The 20,968-nt window shown below is 42.0% G+C and overlaps 1 long non-coding RNA gene across 1 annotated transcript in view; it reads left to right on the top strand.

Annotated features, from left to right (window-relative positions):
* Positions 1-20,530, top strand: part of LOC148148965 (uncharacterized) — a 37,355-nt gene extending 16,825 nt beyond the window's left edge. The window contains exon 3 of the long non-coding RNA XR_015758295.1: positions 20,421-20,530. This is a non-coding gene — a long non-coding RNA (uncharacterized LOC148148965). The remainder of the gene's footprint in view (positions 1-20,420) is intronic.
* Positions 20,531-20,968: the final 438 nt, after the last annotated feature.

Raw genomic sequence — 20,968 nt, 5'->3', positions numbered from 1 at the left:
CTGAAGAATAGGTGGGCAGCACGGTGGCACAGTGCCTCACAGCGCCAGAGACCCAGGTTCAATTCCCGCCTCAGGTGATTGACTGTGTGGAGTTTGCACGTTCTCCCCGTGTCTGCGTGAGTTTCCTCCGGGTGCTCCGGTTTCCTCCCACAGTCCAAAGATGTGCAGGTCAGGTGAATTGGCCATGCTAAATTGTCCGTAGTGTTAGGTAAAGGGTAAATGTAGGGGTTTGGGTGGGTTACGCTTCGGCGGGTCGTGTGGACTTGTTGGGCCGAAGGGCCTGTTTCCGTAATGTAATTTAATCTAATATAATCTAATCTAATATGATTCAAGGGGAATGACTGACAGGTTATTGCTTGCCTCATTTTCAAGGACTTAAGCAAACAAGATCTCATATTTGCCTTTGTTATATTGCAGAAGGAAATTGAAATGAGTACAATTGAGTCTCCAACTTTTATTAAAAGAGAGTATCTGACTCTCAGAGACTTGAAAATATTGAGAAAATATCATTTTCAGACTGTTGTAGAGCATGTGGGGGTTTGACATAAACTCAGGAGCTAAGACAGACTGAATCTTTGAAGAATTCATGAGGAAACCCAGGGACCGATGAAGAAAGGACTGGCTCACTGAGTGATCGAGTAAAACTGACCAGAATCAGTAAAAAATGAGAACTAATAAAGATTGACTTTGAAAGAGAAAAATGGTGTAAGGAAGGAAAGCCATTAGGAAAAGAGATAAGAAATGAGAGGACAGAAATGAAAAGAATGACAGAGCTCTAACACTTGAAAAGGTGTTTGCATTCTAATTACATGAACTTGAATTGATGAGAAATGGAGGTGGCTCAGCAAGAACTTCTGTTAATTTTGCCTTTGTGAGCAGTGGGTGAAGATACACTTTGTGTTCTTTGAGAAACTTGCTATAAATCTGAATTGGGCAAAAGAACAGTGAGTTACGGTCATATAAATTGTTTAGGTTGGGATAGCTTTGGAGATGTACTCATCTCTCTCAGCAGTGCATTCATGTGATTATGAGGATTTTACTCAATGCTTATGAGTGTGATGCCAAAGGCCAGGGATAAAGAAACTATGTTTGTTAAATGGTATATACCAATGAAGAGGAGATAGAAGTATAATTGTCTAAAAAAAAAAGGATGTTGATGAAGGACTGCTAATTTAGGGCTGAATCTTCCCATTCATGGAGGGCTTCTCACTGTGAACTCTGATAGCTTGTTTAAATTAGATTCCCTACAGTATGGAAACAGGCCCTTTGGCCCAACAAGTCCACAGCGACCTTCCAAAGAGAAGCCCACCCAGACTGATTCCCCTACCCTATATTTACCCCTGACTAATGCACCTAACACTATGGGCAATTTAGCATGGCTAATTCACCTGACCTGCACATCTTTGAACTGTGGGAGGAAACCCACACAGACACAGGGAGCATGTGCAAACTCCACATAGACAGTTGCCCGAGGCAGGAATCAAACCCAGGTCTCTTGTGCTGTGAGGCAGCAGTATTAATCACTGAGCCACCATGCCACCCTGTGGGAAAGGGAATTAAATGGTTGGTAACTGGGAGGTCAGGTCGCCCCCTGTGGGCCTGGCTGAGATGTTCAGCGAAACATTGAACATTGATCATTGAACATTGAACAATACAGCACATAACAGGCCCTTCGGCCCTCGATGTTGCGCCGACCTGTGAACTATTCAAAGCTCATTGCCTTACACTATCCCATCATCATCCATGTGCTTATTCAAGGATTGTTTAAATTTCCCTAATGTGGCTGAATTAACTACATTGGCAGGCAGGGCATTCTACGCCCTTACCACTCTCAGAGTAAAGAACCTGCCTCTGACATCTATCTTAAATCTATTACCCCTCAATTTGTAGTTATGCCCCTTGTACAAGCTGACATCATCATCCTCAGAAAAAGACTTTCACTGTCTACCCTGTCTAATCCTCTGATCATCTTGTATGTCTCTATCAAATCCCTTCTTTGCCTTCTTTCCAATGGGAACAGACCCTAGTCTTTCCTCATAAGATGCTTCCTCCAGACCAGGCAACATCCTGGTAAATCTCCTCTGCACCTTTTCCAATGCTTCCACATCCTTTCTGCAGCGGGGCGACCAGAACTGTACACAATATTCCAAGTGTGTTTTGTATAGTTGCAGCATGATATTGCGGCTCTGGAACTCAATCCCTCTTCCAATGAAATCTAACATGCCGTATGCCTTCCTAACAGCACTATCCACCTGGGTGGCAACTTTCAGTGATCTATGTACATGGACTCCAAGATCCCTCTGCACATCCACACTACCAACAATCTTTCCATTGACCCAGTACTCTGCCTTCCTGTTATTTTTCCCAAAGTGAATTACCTCACATTGAACTCCATTTGCCACCTCTCAGCCCAATTCTGTAGTTTATCCAAGTCCCCTTGCAACCTGTAACATGCTTCTTCACTGTCCACTACTCCACCGACTTTAGTGTCGTCTGCAAACTTACTAATCCATCTACCTATGCTTGAATCTAAGTCATTTATGAAAATGACAAACAGCAGTGGTCTCAAAACAGATCCTTGTGGCACACCACTAGTAACCGGACTCCAGGCTGAATATTTTCCATCAACTGCCACTCGCTGCCTTCTTTCAGAAAGCCAGTTTCTAATCCAAACTACTAAATCACCCTCAATCCTATGCCTCTGCATTTTCTCCAACAGCCTAATATGTGCAACCTTATCAAAGGCTTTACTGAAGTCCATGTACACCATGTCAATGGCCCTACTCTCATCCACCTGCTTTGTCACCTTCTAAAAAACTCAATGAGGTTTTTGAGAAACAACCTGCCTTTGACAAAACCATGTTGACCATCTGAAATCAAATTGTTGCTTGCTGGATGATTATAAATCCTATCTCTTGTAATCCTTTCCAAAACCGTTCCTACAACAAAAGTAAGGCTCACTGGTCTATAATTGGCTGGGTCATCTCTCCTGTCCTTCTTGAACAAGGGCACACATTTGCAGTCCTCCAGTCCTCTGGTACTAAACTTGTAGACAATGACAGCTCAAATATCAAAACCAAAGGCTCCGCTATCTCTTCCCTAGCTTCCCAGAGAATCCTTGGATAAAGCCCATCCAGCCCAATGGACTTGTCTACTTTCACTCCTTCTAGAATTGATAACACCTATTCGTAACTAACCTCGATTCTTTCTAGTCTAATATCTCGTATCTCATTCTTCTCCTCTACAGTATTTTCCTTTTCCTGAGTGAAAACGGATGAGAAATGTTCGTTTAGCACCTCTCTGATCTCCACAGGGTCCACACTTAACTTCCCACTTCTATCTTTGAATAGCCCTTTTCCTACCCTTGTCATCCTTTTATTCCTCATATACCTATAGAAAGCTTTAGGGTTCTCCTTTATTTTACCTGCTCAAGACTGCTCGTGCCCTCTCTTTGCTCTTCTTAACTCTCTCTTTAAATCCTTCCTAGCTAATCTGTAACTCTGCATCACCTCATCTGAACCATCTGTCTCATCATCACATAAGCCTCCTTCTTCTGCTTAACAAGAGATGCAAGTTCTGTAGTAAACCACAGTTCCCTTACCTTATCACTTCCTCCCTGCCTGACAGGGACATACTTATCAAGGACATGCAATATCTGTTCCTTAAACCAGCTCCACATTTCCATTGTCACTATTCCCTGCATTTTGCTACCCCATTCTAGGCATCCTAATTCTTGCCTAATCGCATTATAGTTGCCCTTGCCCCATCGATAACTCTTGCCCTTAGTTCCCTTAATTTACGTTTGATCTCCCCGATGTAGAGAAGACCACAATCTTACACTGCTTGCCTTATTAATTATGTAACTGACTTCCAGAATTATCTTCCCATTGAATTGTGCACTCTCTGAGGTAGAAGTACTACTGTTACTGGGGATTTCTGAAGCGGAGACTGCAGGGGCCTCTGTTTAAACTCCAGCTGCATACCAATACAAATACTGCAAGCCAGGAACTGCCATGGGAAATCTTTTGTGACAAAGCATAAGTGAGACAGAGAGGAAGCTTGGCATCCTACTTCACTGACTGAGACTGGAGATCCTGCTAGATAGGTTGGTGGAGACACAGGCTCTGTCCTTCCCTCAGGACTGCCAACAAAGACCAAACCATTAAAGCCCACCACCACACAGTGACAACTTCACCAATGCTAAATCAGCATTCTCAATATTGCATGCAGCAATCTTCATTCAATGGTTCACACTCACCTCATCCTCCTCAGCTAGGTAAAAACAGTGACTGCAGATGCTGGAAACCAGATTCTGGATAGCTCTCCACCCTTCAGGCACTCTGCCTGTATTCCTGATGAACGACTTTTCCCCGAAACGTTGATTTTACTGCTCCTCAGATGCTACCTGAACTGCTGTGCTCTTCCAGCATCACTAATCCAGAATCATCATCCTCAGCTACAAAGCCATGTTGGCCTTTACACTTATGACTTATTCACTTGGGATACCTCCCTGCTTTTCCTCCTTCTTCACTAACTGTAACCACACCAGCTCTTCTAGCTGCTTTCATTTTACTTTATCCCTCCTTTTGTCTCATTACAGGAGGAACTTTCTCTTAAATGTTGACAAAATGGCAAAGATGTGAATTAGGGTGGCTGACCTTTGTATGCCATGAGGAGAAGTAGTTGAGTGAACATGAAAGGATCAAGACCTCATGATTTGTGGATGACATATCCATGCCCTGACAGTCAAGTAAGCTTCATTGTGCTGTGCTGCTGTCGTATTACTAGCACTGTGAATGTATTCACAGCCTGTCCAAGCTTCTATCCCTATTGTGCAACACACTTCCTCGATAGACTTATGCAGCACCAGTTGGTACCCATACGCCTCACCCAGAAAAGAGCTACCTCTCTACTCCTCAGCTCCTCTTGCAACACTAAGGGAGAAGTCTCATCCTTTAGCTAGATCAGACGTAGGCACATAATCTGGTGAGCACATCAGTGGTACGTCTCTGCAGCTCATGGAGGGCGAAACACTCTGTCACTCTGACACACGGAGGAATGCTGGTGATCAGGTACCTGCTCAGTCTCAGGCAGCAAACACCCCTGGACTGTTAATCCTTTAACAATGTGCAAATACACAGATAGACAGAGGTCCTGTAGTCGAAAAGTGTGGTGCTGGAAACGCACAGCGGATCAGGCAGCATCTGAGGAGCAAGAGAGTTGACGTTTCAAGCATAAGCCCTTCATCAGGAATGCCAGGGCAGAAGGGAGCTGACAGATAAATAGGAAGGTGAGGGTGGGGTTGGGGGGGAAGGTAGCTGGGAAGGTGATATGTATATGCAGGAGCAGTAACCAGACTTATTGAATACCCTTGGTAAGTTGTGGATCAAAGGTTGGTGGAGTTCACCGACGTTATCGGTACTGTGCTCATTCTGACATGTATGCATCTTGCTGTCTCCGTGGTTGGGTTGGCAGGTGACATTGTAGGCCTGGCCACGCAGAATGACCAACGGCTACTGGAAATGCATGCAGATCTGCGCTCCATCACACTTAACTGTTGTTGCTAGTATCAACAATAAAGTGAGAGAAGTTGAGGGAGCTCAATCTCACTCCAGGTGCTCATAAGACTGTAAGACCAAAAGGTGCAGGAACAGAAATAGGCCATTCGGTCCCTCAAGTCTGGTCCACCTTTCGATCCTGGATGATTTGTTTCTCAACTCCATTTTCCTCATAAACTTTGATCCCCTTACCAATCCCCTAACCTCTGTATTAAATACACTCAATAACTTGACCTCCACAGCCCTCTGTGGCAATGAATTCCATAGATGTACCACTTTCTGGCTGAACTAATACCTCAGTTCTTAAGGATCATCCTTTCACTATGAGATGGTTCCCTTGGGTCCTAATCTCTCCTACAACTGGAAATATTCTCCATGTCCACTCTATCTAGGGCTCCAAGTATCCGTAAGTTTCAATCTGATCCTTCCTCATCCTTCTCAACTCCATTGAGTACAGACCAAGAGTCATCAATCTCTTTTCATTTGACAAGCCGTACATCCCCAGAATCATTCTTATAGACCTCCTCTGGACTCCTCCAAGGCCAATACATCCTTCCTTCGCCCAAAATCATTCACAATATTCCAGATGTGTTCTGACCAGAGGTTTATAAATCCTCAACAGTACCTCCCTGCTCTTGAATTCTACCCTCTCAAAATGAATGCTAATGTAGCATTTGCCTTCCTAACTGACAACTGAACCTTCATTTTAACCTGAAGAGAATCATGAACCGGGACTCCTCAGTCCCTTTGTGCTTCAGATTTCCAGAGATTTTCCCCATGTAGAAAATATTCTACACCTCTATTCTTCCTACCAAAAGTGCATAACCTCACACTTTCCCACATTGTACTCCAAGTGCAACTTCTTTGCCCTCTCTCCTAGCCTGTCTATGTCTTTCTGCAGCCCCTCTGCTTCCTCAACACTACCTGTCCTTCCATCTATCTTTGTGTCATCTGCAAGCTTAGCAATAATGCCCTCAGTTCCTTCATCCAGATGGTTAATGTATAACTTGAATAGTAGTCCCAACACTGACCTCTGCGGAGCTCCACTAGTCACTGGCTGCCATCCTGAAATAGATCCCTTTATCCCTACCCTCTGCCTTCTACCAGTCAGCCAATTCTCTATCCATGCCAGTACTTGCCCTTAACACCATGGGTTCTTATCTTTTAATATAGTTTTATAGAACATTACAGCGCAGTATAGGCCCTTCGGCCCTCAATGTTGCGCCGATCCGTGACACCAGTTAGAAATCTTCTCTGCAGCATCTTCTCGAAGGCCTCATGGAAATCCAAATAGATCCTGCCCACTGGCAGATGGAGTTTAATCTGGACAAATGTGAGGTGATGCATTCTGGAAGGTCACGTACAATTGGAAATTATACAGTGAATGGCAGAACCCTTAGGAGTACTAATATGCAGAGGGCTCTGGGTGTGCAGACCCACATATCCCTGAAGGTGGCAGTGCAGGTAGATAAGGTAGCAAAAAAGGCCTATGGTGTGCTTGCCTTCATTGGCAAGTGCATTGAATATAAGGATAGACAAGTTATGCTGTAGCTTTGTAGAACTTTAGTTAGGCCACACTTGGAATATTGCGTACAGTTCAGGTCACCACACTACCAGAAAGATGTGGATACTTTGGAGACGGTACAGAAAAGGTTTTCCAGGATGTTGCCTGGTATAGGGGCTTTTAGCTATGAAGAAAGATTGGATAGGCTGGGTTTGTTTTCACTGGAATGCAGGAGGTTGAAGGGTGACCTGATAGAAGTTAAAAAGATTGTAAATGGCATGGATAGAGTGGTAAGTAAGAGACTTTTTCCCAGGGTCGGAGAGTCAATTACTAGGGGACACAGGTTCAAGGTATGTGGGTAGAAGTTGAAAAGAGATGTGCAAGGCACGTATCTCACACAAACAGTGGTCAGTGTCTGAAATGTCTTTCCAGAGGAGGCGGTGGGAACAGATATAGTAGCAGCATTCGAGAAACACCTGGATGAAAACATGAACAGGAAGGGAATAGATGGATGCAGATCCTGTAAGTGAAGACAGTTTTAGTGTAGAAGGGCAAAATGTGCTGGTGTAGGCTTGGAGAGTCAAAGGGCCTGTTCCTGTGTTAAATTGTTCTTTGTCTAATCTGCTTGTTCGCTCCTTCAAGAATTCTAAATAATTTGTCAGGCATTACCTCGCCTTGACGAAGCTATGTCGACCGAGCCCTATTTTGTCTTGCACTTCTAAGTGCTCTGCAATCTCATCTTTAATAGTAGACTCTAAAATCTTATCAACAATTGAGGCCAGGCTAACTGGCCTATAACGTCTCACTCACTTTTTAAACCAAGGTGTTACATTCGCCATTTTTCCTTTCCCTGGGACCCTTCCTGACTCCAGTGATTCCTGAAAGATCATCACCAATGCTTCTACAATTTCCTCAGCTATCACTTTCAGAGCTCTTTTTTTAGATTAGATGGAAACAGTGTGGAAACAGATCCTTCGGCCCAACAAGTCCACACCGATCCTCCGAAGAACAACCCACACAGACACATTCCCCCACACCTAACACTACGGCCAATTTAGCACGGCCAATTCACCTAACTTGTACATCTTTGGACTGTGGGAGGAAACCGGAGCACCTGGAGGAAACCCACAGGGAGCATGTGCAAACTCCACACAGACAGTTGCCCAAGGTGGGAATTGAACCTGGGTCTCTGGCGCTGTGAGGCAGCAGTGCTAACCGCTGAGCCACCGTGCCACCCATGTGTGTCATCCGTCTGGTCCAGGTGATTTATCCACCTTCAGACCTTTCAGCTTTCCTAGGACATTTTCCTTGGTAATGGCCACTACAGTCATCTTTGTCCTTGGCGCTCCTGAAGTTCTAGAATGCTACTGGTGTCTGGCACGTGAAGAAGAGAGTGGTGCCAGCAGGCAGGCAAATGGCAGTTTTCTGATGGTGTTCTAGGGCATCTTCACTCTATGCCTGTACTGACCTTTGGTGACCTGGAAGAAATGACAGCAAGGTCAGTCTACTGTTGGTCTTCTACACCTCCACCACATCTTGGTTGGGATCTTCTGTCATGCTTCTTCATGTTGAGACTGTTTGGTATCTGCCCGTTTTCAGCTTACTGATTCCTTTGATTCTCTTTAATGCATTAACTCTGTATGTACATTAATGCAACCGTGATAATAGTATCTGCTGTTGCTGGAGAAATCTAGGATGTGTCAAGCTCATTATGTGGGGAATTTCAGAAACATATCACCTTCTCAATGATATCACATCAAGCACAAATGGGGCTATAACACAAGCCGTGATATGGTAATTCATGGAGGCCTCCTAGAAGGATTGCCATGAAATACTTCTCCGTGGACACTTCATGCAGATGTATGAATGACAGACTTTGCTGCACAAATACATTTGGATCTTGCGTTTGTGGTCACAATACTGCTTCTTTGCCCCCATCCTGCCTATCATGCACAAAGCGCAACATTTGACATATGGCCCATGTTCTCATGTAGCTACATTTCTCTTTGAGAAGAAAGCAGCTCCGCAATCTGTGGGGCTCAGAGATCTTTCGAAATGTGTTTATAAATTGAAGAATTGCAGATGGCATTTTTAAATTTGCCTCCCATGACTTCTGCTTCACAAAATTTGATTGGTTTAATTTACCATGATGAATGACATTGTTGTGATCGCTTGTGACCAAAATGTGTAATGTGAATTACTGGTGAATGCATGAGCCGCACGTGCAGGTACACTTCATGCCAGATGTGTGTTGTTACTGAATCTATGGGAATGCCTGATTAACAGAAAAGTCCCTTGAAAGGCCTCATATCACCCAGAATTGTACCTCATTCCCACTGAGAAAACAAAACAAATTTACTCTGCTCACTCAGAGTGTGTTGGCAGCCATTTTTTGTCCTTATTGTACAGCTGAGATTTCGTGGAAGACTGAACAATATCCAAACTGCACTCATGGGAGTGATTATCAGGCTCTGTCTAAAAGTCAAGATTCTCCAACAATCCTCCACATGACACTTTTGTGTCACTGCCCCTCTCAACCCAGTTAGCTTTCAGGCTCCGATAGTCCCATCCAGTCTTTTTATTTAGCTATCTTTAACTCATTTAGCAGGCCCTGCTCCCCAGGGCTGTGTCCATTGTTACTATCCATTGTCCCATTGGTGGTGACTTGAGAAAGTTGCCCCCATCCAGAGTATCCCTTGCTCTCTTGTCTTATCTCAGATCCCATCCTTACAATTGCAGTTATCTCCCTAACCCATCTTTATCACCAATGCATCTCTGTGTGATGGTCTAATCCCCACATGGCTTTCCTCAATGCAACTGGGAAAATGGCCCCCGACAAATCCTTTTGAAGTCTACTGTACAAACCTCCACGACTGACCGTGACTCACTCCCCAGACTGATTAATGAGGGCAGTCCTGACTGATGTCTCTACTGCTCGTGGACTGCCTTACCTGTAAACTCTAGTCTGGTCTGACTTGGTCCAAAAGACTGACCATGGCCTAATCCCTGGACTGTACAGACTTGGATCCCTGGAACATGGCCAGCCCAAACACTTAACTGACTGTGGCCAACACCCTGGACTGAGATCAGCTGATTCCATTGACTAAGTGTGTCAGCAGCTGAAAATGTGTTGCTGGCAAAGCGCAGCAGGTCAGGCAGAATCCAAGGAGCAGGAGAATCGATGTTTCGGGCATGAGCCCTTCTTCGGGCTCATGCCCGAAACGTTGATTCTCCTGCTCCTTGGATGCTGCCTGACCTGCTGCGCTTTGCCAGCAACACATTTTCAGCTCTGATCTCCAGCATCTGCAGTCCTCACTTTCTCCTCTAAGTGTGTCAGCATGTCTGACTGACTACTTAGATAGCTACCCTGCCTTAGACTGTCAGATATGGCCATTTGATTGAAGCGTTTGCAGTGTGTTTGTAATGAAAGCTGCTAGCAAATGCTGTAGGTGTGACATTGATATGGATTGGCACCACACAGCAACATGTCCACTCCCTGGACCTTTCGGTGCTAGCAAACATGATAAGCTGCCTACCTCTCTGTCTGCACTAAAAGGCAAGGCAAGGCCAAAATGCTGTGAGCCTGCAAGTTCTGAAGTGATAGTGTGTTAAAAAACAACATAAGGCAGAGATACTGTGAGTATCCAAGTAAATGCAAAGTGAGTGAATTCAAAGAAAACCAGCTAAGAAAGTTCAAATGTGTTCTGTGTAGATGGATAAGATGGATTTGTGTTCCTGCACACAGAGACATGGCAGATGCATTGCAATGGAAGGTGTTGCTGAGCTTCAAAATGCAGACAGTCTGAAATCGGCCATGATGAAGTGATGAGGCTGGTTCTTCACTGATGCTGAAGTCTGTGAATGGAGAGTGGAGGTGATTGCTTGAGAAATCCCATGGGCCTTTAATCTTCTCGTTGTGTAGAATCTCATATTCCCATTTTTCACCACATTCTCCCACAGTTCTTATCATTGCTCACATTGCTCAGAGGTTGGAAGATTTTACTGCCGTCTCTGCTTAAGGACTAACTTGGAAGACCCTAAAGTCTGTCAAATCAGGGAAGCCTCTGTTATAGTAAGTGATAATGAATTAACTTATGAGATTATAAGTAACAAGCACCATTTTGGAACCTTCTGGAGAAACTGGAATGAGAGATGGATCAATGATGAGTAGAAATCAAGCTCTGCTGAGTAAGGTGGAAAAGGTGTAGACACAGATATTTTTGAAAGCTCAGAAACCAGTTTTAATTTTAGTGGGCCAACATGCTACTGTTTTCATGAGAAAGGTTAGCAGAAGGCTGAATGCTGAAAATTAAAAACTAAACATGTTGCATTTGTCCAGTCAAGTTATGTGATTTGATTTGATTTGATTTATTATTGGCACATGTACCTAGATACAGTGAAAAGTTGTGTTTTGCGTTGAGGCAGATCATACCATGCAACGTAATACAATGAAGAATACAATGTTACAGCTGCAGAGAAGTTACATAAAGAGCAAACTCAACAGCACACAAAATTTGAGAGGCCCATTCAGAGGTCTGATAACAGCGGGGATGAAGTTGTTCTTGAATCTGTTGGTACGTGTGTTTAAGCTTTTGTATCTCCTGCCTAATAGAAGTGGTTGGAAGAGATTACAACTGGGGTGGGAGATTATGTTGGCTGCCTTCCTGTGGCAGTGAGAAATAGTTCAGAATAAGCAGAAGTCTCCCCACACTTGTTCGGATGATGAATGTGATGATGGAAAACTATAGGGTTTTGATTTGTTTGATGTTTTATACCCTCATGTTAATTGGTGAGGCAGGTAAATTGATTATCTTAAGAAATACGTAAGGGGCACAGCCATTCATCTTGTCAGGCAACATGAATCTCTCCCCAAAACATTTACTGAATATAAAGATATTAATTTGGAGCACTGATTGGAATAGTTTACGTGCTTATTTAATTAGAATTTAGAACTGGAGATTGCTTTTTCAAAATATTGGGTCACAATTTGTGGTGAAGACTCACAATATTTTATTTGGAAACTTAGGCTCTAAAGTGGAGGAAATATGGATTTCAGTTTTCAGTTCTGTGAAGGTCTTATCTTTTTGTAGAAAAGGCTAGAAAGTAATTTTAAACAATAAGCTTATGTCAGCATTTCCAATACTTTATGTGATTTTAACAAAATGACTAGCAAGCTCACCAGGGAACTAATTGCTAAAGTGTTTGCTGAATTGAAGTTTACGACCCAGAGAGAGACAGAGAAAAGGTCCCAGTTCATTTGGAGAGGAAAGGTGTTTGTTTAGGAATCCACAAAGCAGTCAGAGCAGAAAGGGAGAAATCCTGAACTGCTTAGAAAATATGGGAAGGAAAAGGCTGTCAGAAATGAAAACCTCTTACAAATGCATTAAACATGTAACTTTAAGGAACCCATGACGGAATGACCTGAGTTAGCAGCTTGCTTAAGAGATCTTTAGGAGAGACATTAATTGAAGAGAATAGTATTGAGCAAATGCACCGATTTTGTGGACAAGCAGGCAAGCCAGCTGAACAAAGAGTTTTATTATGGAGGTAAAGATGACACTACACTGAGGTTTGAAATTTTGTGGGGTCATTGTCATGGAGACAGTAGTGTAGTGATAATTTTACTGGTCTGGTAATTCAGAGACACAGATTAGTGCTCCAGGGAATGGGTTCAAATCCCACTATGACAGCTGGTGGAATGTGAATTCATTTAATGAATGCGGAACATGAAGCTACATCTGTAATGGATGACCACACACCCTCATGGATTGTTGTAGAGACTCATCTGGTTCACTAATGTCCTTTAGAGGAGGAAAACTTTAATCTTTAACTGGTCTGGCCTACGTGTGATTCCAGACTCACAGCAAGGTGGTTGACTCTTAATTGCCCCTTGAAATGGCTAAGCAAGTCCCTCAGTTCCATTCTCCTGCCTTCGCTCTGTAACACTGATCGCCTTACTGATCTCAGGGACCTCGAAGTAAAGGAGCCATTAGGAGGTAGTGACCACAATACAATAAGCTTTAATCCACAGTTTGAAAGAGAGAGGGTAGAATTGGAAGTCACAATATTTCAGTTGAATAAGGGGAACTATGGAGCTATGAGGGAGGAGCTCGCCAAAGTTCAATGGTGCAATACCCTAGCAGGGATGGCAGTGGAACAACAATGGCAGGTATTTATGGGTATAATGCAGAAGGTGCAGGATCAGTTCATTCCAAAAAGGAAGAAAGATCCTAAGGGGAGGCAGGGGTGGCCGTGGCTGACGAGGGAAGTTAAGGACCATATAAAGACAAAAGGGAAAAAGTATGACATAGCAAAGATGAGTGGGAAATCAGAGGACTGGGAAGCTTTTAAAGAACAACAGAGGATTACTAAAAAGGAAATATGCAAAGAAAAAATAAGTAACGAAGGTAAACTGGTCAAAAATATAAAGGAGGATAGTAAAAGGTTTTTTAGGTATGTGAAAAGAAAAAAAATGGTTAAGACTAAAATTGGGCCCTTGAAGACAGAAACGGGTGAATTTATTACGGGGAACAAAGAAATGGCAGAAGAGTTGAATTGTTACTTTAGATCTGTCTTCACTGGAGAAGACACGAGCAATCTCCCAGATGTAATAGTGGCTGAAGGACCTGAACTGAAGGGAATTTCTATTTGCCAGGAATTGGTGTTGGAGAGACTGTTAGGTCTGAAGGCTGATAAGTCCCCTGGACCTGATGGTCTACATCCCAGGGTACTGAAGGAGGTAGCTCTAGAAATTGTGGATGAATTGGTGATTATTTTCCAATGTTCTATAGATTCAGGATTAGTTCCTGCAGATTGGAGCGTGGCTAATGTTGTCCCACTTTTTAAGAAAGGAGGGAGCGAGAAAACAGAGAATTATAGACCAGTTAGTCTGACCACAGTGGTGGGAAAAATGCTGGAGTCAATTATAAAGGACGAAATTACGACACATCTGGATAGCAGTAACAGGATAGGTCAGAGTCAGCATGGATTTATGAAGGAGAAATCATGCTTGACTAATCTTCTGGAATTTTTTGAGGATGTAACTCTGAAGATGGATAAGGGAGATCCAGTGGCTGTAGTGTACCTGGACTTTCAGAAAGCCTTTGATAAAGTTCCACAAAGGAGGTTAGTGAGCAAAATTAGGGCACATGGTATTAGGGGCAAAATACTGACATGGATTAAAAATTGGTTGGCTGACAGGAAACAAAGAGTAGCGATAAACGGCTCCCTTTCGGAATGGCAGGCAGTGACCAGTGGTGTGCCGCAGGGATCAGGGCTGGGACCGCAGCTTTTTACAATGTACATTAATGATATAGATGAAGGTATTAAAAGTAATATTAGCAAATTTGCTGATGACACAAAGCTGAGTTGCAGGGTGAATTGTGAGGAGTATGTTAGGAGAATACCTAACCTGGACAGGCTAGGTGAGTGGACGGATGCATGGCAGATGCAGTTTAATGTGGATAAATGTGTGGTTATCCACTTTGGTGGCAAGAACAGGAAGGCAGAGTACTACCTAAATGGAGTCAAGTTAGGTAAAGGGGCAGTAAAATGAGATCTAAGTGTTCTTGTACATCAGTCAATGAAAGCAAGCATGCAGGTACAGCAGGCTGTGAAGAAAGCTAATAGCATGCTGGCCTTCATAACAAGAGGAATTGAGTATAGTTGCAAAGAGGTCCTTCTGCAGCTGTACAGGGCCCTAGTGAGACTGCACCTGAAATATTGTGCACAGTTTTGGTCCCCAAATTTGAGGAAAGACATTCTGGCTATTGAGGGAGTGCAGTGTAGATTCACGAGGTCAATTCCTGGAATGGCGAGACTATCTTACACTGAAAGATTAGAGCGACTGGGTTTGTAAACGCTTGAGTTTAGAAGGCTGAGAGGGGATCTGATTGAGACGTATAAGATTATTAAAGGATTGGACACTCTGGAGGCAGGAAGCATTTTTTCGCTGATGGGTGAGTCCCGAACCAGAAAACATAGTTTAAAAATAAGGGGTAGGCCACTTAGAACAGAGTTGAGGAGAAACTTCTTCACCCAGAGAGTGGTGGGTGTATGGAATGTTCTGCCCCAGAAAGCTGTGGAGGCCAAGTCTCTGAATACTTTCAAGAAAGAGTTGGATAGAGCTCTTAAGGATAGTGGAATCAAGGGTTATGGGGATAAGGCAGAAACAGGATACTGATTGAGGATGATCAGCCATGATCATAATGAATGGTGGTGCTGGCTTGAAGTGCGAAATGGCCTACTCCTGCACCTATTGTCTATTGTCCTTATTAGTCAAGAACCTATCTACTTAAAGATACTCAATGACTTGGCCTCAACAGCCTTCAGCGGCAATGAGTTCCATGGATTCACCACACTCTGGCTGAAGAAATTACTCCTCATTTCAGTTTGAAAGGGTCATTCCTTCACTTGGAGGCTTTATCATCAGATCCTAGTTTCTCTAATTGGTGTAAACATCTTCTCCATGTCCATTCTATCCAGGCCTCTCAATATTCTGTACATTTCGGTGAGATTCCCTCTTTATCCTTCTGAACTCTAGTGAATACAGATCCAGTCTGCAGCTGCTTCTCATTTGACAACACCTTGTGACAAGCCTGGATCATTCTTGTAAACCTCCCCTGGACCTCTTCCAAAGCGAGCACATCCTTCCTTGGATAAGGGAATCAAAGTTGCTCGCAATATTCCAAATGCGGTCTGACCAGAGCCTTATGCAGCCTCATAATACACCTCTGCTCTTGTATTCTAGCGCTCTTTGATTTCATTTGATTTATTGTAGTCACATGTACCTAAGTACAGTAAGAAACTTTGTTGTGAGCAGTACAGGCACATCATAACAAACAAGGACATACAGATCACAGGGTGCTTAGAGAGACTGAGGCATACAAGTAGACAGTGAAGTCTGCAGATGCTGGAGATCAGAGTTGAGAGTGTGTTGCTGGAAAAGCACAGCAGGTCAGGCAGCATCCGAGGAGCGGGAAAATCGATGTTTCGGGCCGGAGCCCTTCATCAGGAAGACATACAAGGTCACAGCTGCACTGGAGGTGCACCAAACAAGATCAACATTTCTTGAAGTTAGAGAGTTCATTCGGCAGTCTAATAACGGCAAGGAAGAAGCTGTTCTTGAACCTATTGGTGCATGTGTTCAAGCTTCTGTATCTTCTACCTGATGGACAAGGTTGGAAAAGAGTATTACCAGGTTGGGAAGGGTTTTTGATGATGTTGGCAGCGTTTCTGTGGCAACAAGAAGTGTAAATGGAGTTCGTGGATGAGAGGTTTACTTCCGTGATGGTCTGGGATGTGCACACAACTTTCTGTAGTTTCTTACAGCCCTGGGAGAACAGTTGCCATACAAAGGCTTACATTGCCAGCAAAACCCTTGCCCCAGGAAAGAATAAAGACAAGTTGATTTTTTTTTCTTCATGATATTCTTGAGACCATTTCAAATAGATCTTATATAGACTGATGCAGGTTTTGCTTTTTTCTATGTAATAATTTTCTGTCCTTTTACTTTTAACGTTTTGTCAGTCTCTTGTAAACATGTTCATTGACTGATCCCCAGAGGCAAGTGTAAGAACTTTTGATTCAGAAGCACTATGATAAATAAGGCGCATTTTAAAAAAACAATCTGTGAAATCTGTCATTGTTATTAAGAATGTTTGAAAAGGACTTTTAAGAGTCTGCTTCAAGTATGAAAGAATTAACTGTAATTTTCTTGGATAATTTAAAAAATACTGATCCATACAATTTGGTTCCACTTTACCTGGAAACAACGCCAATGGCAAGGAATTTAATTCCAATGGCAAGGAAGGAGAACTAGAAACTGGAGGGTTGGAAGCTGGAGGCAGTCAGCACTTAGATGCAAACAAAAGGGTAAAGAAGACAGAGATAGAAAGAGGAATACTGAATTTGTGTGATGGGAAGCTAGTAAAGCTCTTTATGAAATGACCATTTCACCTCTGGCAGTAAGACAAAAAATACAATTTTGTAGATCCAGGGTAAATGATGTATAAGCAAGTTACAAAGGACTGAGTCCTAAAAACGCTATGAATAGCTCAGGCATATGAAAGAACAGAGTTTTACCTCAGGAAACCAGATCATGAACCAAATGTTTGGTTGACCTATTGAAAAAGGAATTCTCAAAAGCAATACTGATGTGACCTGAGTGAGAAAGGGTTGGTAGGTGAACACCATTCAATGTGAACCATATCTGGTGACCCCCGCTGGAATACTTCTGCCAGTAAATATGACTCAATGGCCAAATTAATTGAGTTGGAAAGACAAATAATTTCATATTTGTAGGGAGACCGATGCAGTTGTAGATGGTTCAGTTGGATATATCAGTTGTGTTCACTATTTAGATGTTTTGGTTCATTTTAACTCTGAGAATATGGGAGAAGTCCAGCAATGGCAGTGACATTGAATTCAAAGGGAGATGGTTAGGTTCTCTCATGTTGTAGATGGTCAGTCAGTTAAATTGAACATCATAGTGGTTTAATTCTGGAACTTCAGAAAGTGGCTTATGGAACAGTGGATCCAATTATTGGTACACTCTTCTCAGTTAAATCATAACACAGGATGGACAATTGCTTCTCACCCACAAGTATTTTATTTTCCTGAGATAATGCAGTCATCTGATCAGAAAATTGATTTCAGCAATTTCACATGTGACTGTCTACCCAGTTGTCATTCAGTTTCTCCAATCACTCTTGCAATCTGCTCCCCGTTATATCTTGCTTTATTACCCTTCAGCTTCCATTGATCAGGAAAGGCATTTTTATGTGGCAGTTTGGTTGATCCTTGTAGTATCAATCTTGAGGCATGTTTATTCCTGGGCCATATATAAATGGGCTGCCTAGCCACAACAAGCAGGAATGAAATAGAAAACAGTAAAGATCTAATCTCCTCCTGGAAAGTCCAACAGAGAAACTTGGAAAAGAAACAATATACCTGGGCCATAATTTGACACAGTATTAATTGCTACCAGGAGTTACTGCAATTCCAGGAATCAGCATTTCTCTATTAACCTGGTGTGTGATTTGATTTCCATAAATTAAGTATACCTTTGTCATTGGAATTAGGGACGCACTAAAGTGAGAAGGGTGTCTGTTTTAAAGTGAAAAAAGTTCTCTAGTAAAATGTTGGCCAACTTTCAGTGATAATGTTGTAAATCTCATACCCATTGTTAACCCCACAATGTACACTGTTCGTACCAGCACAACAGATTTAAATTGGGACTCTTTTTTTTCTTGCTACTTTTCATGTCCTCACTAACTTTTCCTTTATATTGAATCATAGAATCCTGCAGTGTGGAAAAAGGTTATTGAGTCAGTACTGACCCTTTGCATAACATCCCACACAGACCCAGCTCCCCACCCTATTCCCATAACCCCAACTTTACCATGGCTAATCCACCCAGCCTTCACATCCCTAAACACTGGATAATTTAGCCTGGCCAATCCACTTAACCTGCATGTCTTTGGACTGTACTTTTGGAGGTTGAGGAATCTTTAGGCATTGAGGAGGTCTTGTAGTGGATTGGTAGCCTTCCTACCTCTCAGCCAGGAAGCCTGGGTTCAGGCCCCAACTGCTCCAAAATGTGTAATAACACCTCTGAACAGGTTGTTTAGAAAACATCTACTTTTGTATGTTGATTAGTACTTTTCATTTCGAAAGACCTTTAAAATTTGTTTATAGGTAATTACAATTCACAACCTGTTAATAAAAATAGCTTAATTGTCTATACTGTTGACATACACCTATTTCTTTCTTTTTCTTTTTCTCTTATTTGTTTTGGTCAGTCTTCTTTACCATTCTTTTCCAGGATTGTAGTCACACCATTGGTTTGTGGTTGTCTTTTTCAGGTTGTGTCAAGTCTTGTCTGTATTTTCAAATTTAAGTGTTTGTTGTTTCTATATATATGTATACAGTAGTGCTCAAACCACTGTTATGATCATGGTGGGAGGAATACTCTATACTAGAAGTAGAATAAAAGTACTCATCAATTCAATTTCTTTAATAAGCACAAATTTAGTAATTTATTATGAAACCAAACTCATTCAATGAAGATGCAGAATTAGTTAACACAGACAGTTTGTAATATGAAAATATAAATCTTATTACTCTCAATAATCTAAAACACATACCAGATAATGGGAAATAAAGCAGATTTCTCTCTTCAGAGATGAACTTGCAGGAAAAAAAAATCACTTTTGGAGAATAATGGTATGTTCCTGAAGAAAACAAAAGGATAAGATATGGAGTGTTCACACGGCTGTTGGTTAAACGTTCTGGCACATGTACACAGGTCATTAGAGAAGGCAATTGTCTCCAGCATCTTAGTAGATTAGAAAATACAGTATCAAGAAGTCTGCCAGTCACTCTTAAAGTCTGAATTTACAACTAGGGTGCTTCAGAAACAGTAGAGATAAGTTGAGAAACCTATTCTTCAGCAAGCTTTCCATGGCTGAAAACCAACATTTTCAATTGTCTACAAAACACCGTTCAAACATAGCCGCCTTAAAATCAAGTTTCGTGACCTCTCACAAAAAGGTTAACAATTAACTGAAGCCAGTTATTTTTCAGGAAACGTCTTTTGTCTAAATGAATTCCAACTCATCCATTCATTGACATTAAATAAAAACTCTATCTCCACAAACTTGACATAAGTCAATGTTTGTCCAAAATCCTTCAAAATTAAATTTCACAAATAATATTCAATATGAGGTCTTCATAATACCACTCAGGAATGATTCCCCTCAGAAAACTCTCAAGCAACCCTGATAAATTAACCAAAGAGACAACCAACCAGAGTATCTTCATCCTCTGCACACGAAGAGATGGAATCAGTAAGGAGTTGTTCCTCCATGCTTCTGTTTCTCCCATGCTTATTGCTCCAGCTCTTCCAATTAGTGTCTTCTCCTCTTTCTCTCTTGCTGCTCCTCAGCAGTCAGAATCCTGGATTGGAGGAGCAGCAAGAGAGGGAGAGAGAGAGAGAGAGAGAGATCGTGTGATTGCAGCAATTAAAGTTATTCTGGCTGGTCCCACTGCAGTGAGAAGTTCATTTCTAAGTGAGGGAGGAAATGATGTCTCCAGTCAGGCTTAGATATCCTAGACATAATAAAAAAACAAATCCCCAGTGTCACCCAGTGTTGATGTATCAAAATTTGAGTGAACCCAAAATAAAATAAAATCTTCTAGCTTTGTGTATATGCAATGAAAATGCATCAATTGAGATATCAATAGTCTTCAGAAGCTGTATGTTTATTAATGGCTTTTTGTGTGTCCAAACGTATGCCAATTATTTTAAAAGAAAAATATTTTGTTGCTAATCTATGCTTGTTGTTTCTTATGCCAAGTTAAATACTCTGTCCAGGAAATTAAAGCTCCTTGTCATGTTCAATGAAGAGGTGATGACTACTGAGGATATCGATGGATTCTTCAAATGCTGCAACTATGTGAGTCCAAATACCTCACACGGCAATACAAATCCAGAAGGTAATTTTGCTATGAGATTTCATCACCCAATAAAGAAGGTAGTCCAAATGAAAAAGATACATTTGAAATCTAAAACGTAGCTACCAAAATCAAACAGTGACCCTCAAAAATTCTGAAGAATATATATGGAATATTTATTGGTCATTGACTCTTATGGATATCGTTGTGGTTGCTGGTTCTTGTGAAGAATCGCTTTATGATGAAGAAGCAGTATCAAGTATAATTGTTCATGCTCTAGTGCTGAATCAACACCCTTGCATCCCCAAGATTAAGGTCATGTATTGCAATGTCTGAGCTTAATTAAATACATTTTTCTGACCTAGCCAATAAATGTAATGTTATGCATCTAGGGTTTTTTTTTTAAAATGACCAGCAGAATGTCCTTTGAGAATTATATACTCATAGATCT

The sequence above is a fragment of the Chiloscyllium plagiosum genome, unplaced genomic scaffold, assembly GCF_037043375.1.
Source record: "Chiloscyllium plagiosum isolate Xiang-an unplaced genomic scaffold, Cpla_swu_hap1 HiC_scaffold_10, whole genome shotgun sequence".
NCBI lineage: Eukaryota > Metazoa > Chordata > Chondrichthyes > Orectolobiformes > Hemiscylliidae > Chiloscyllium > Chiloscyllium plagiosum.
The sequence above is the reverse complement of the archived record's forward strand: the minus strand, read 5'-3'. Positions and strand labels throughout refer to the sequence as shown.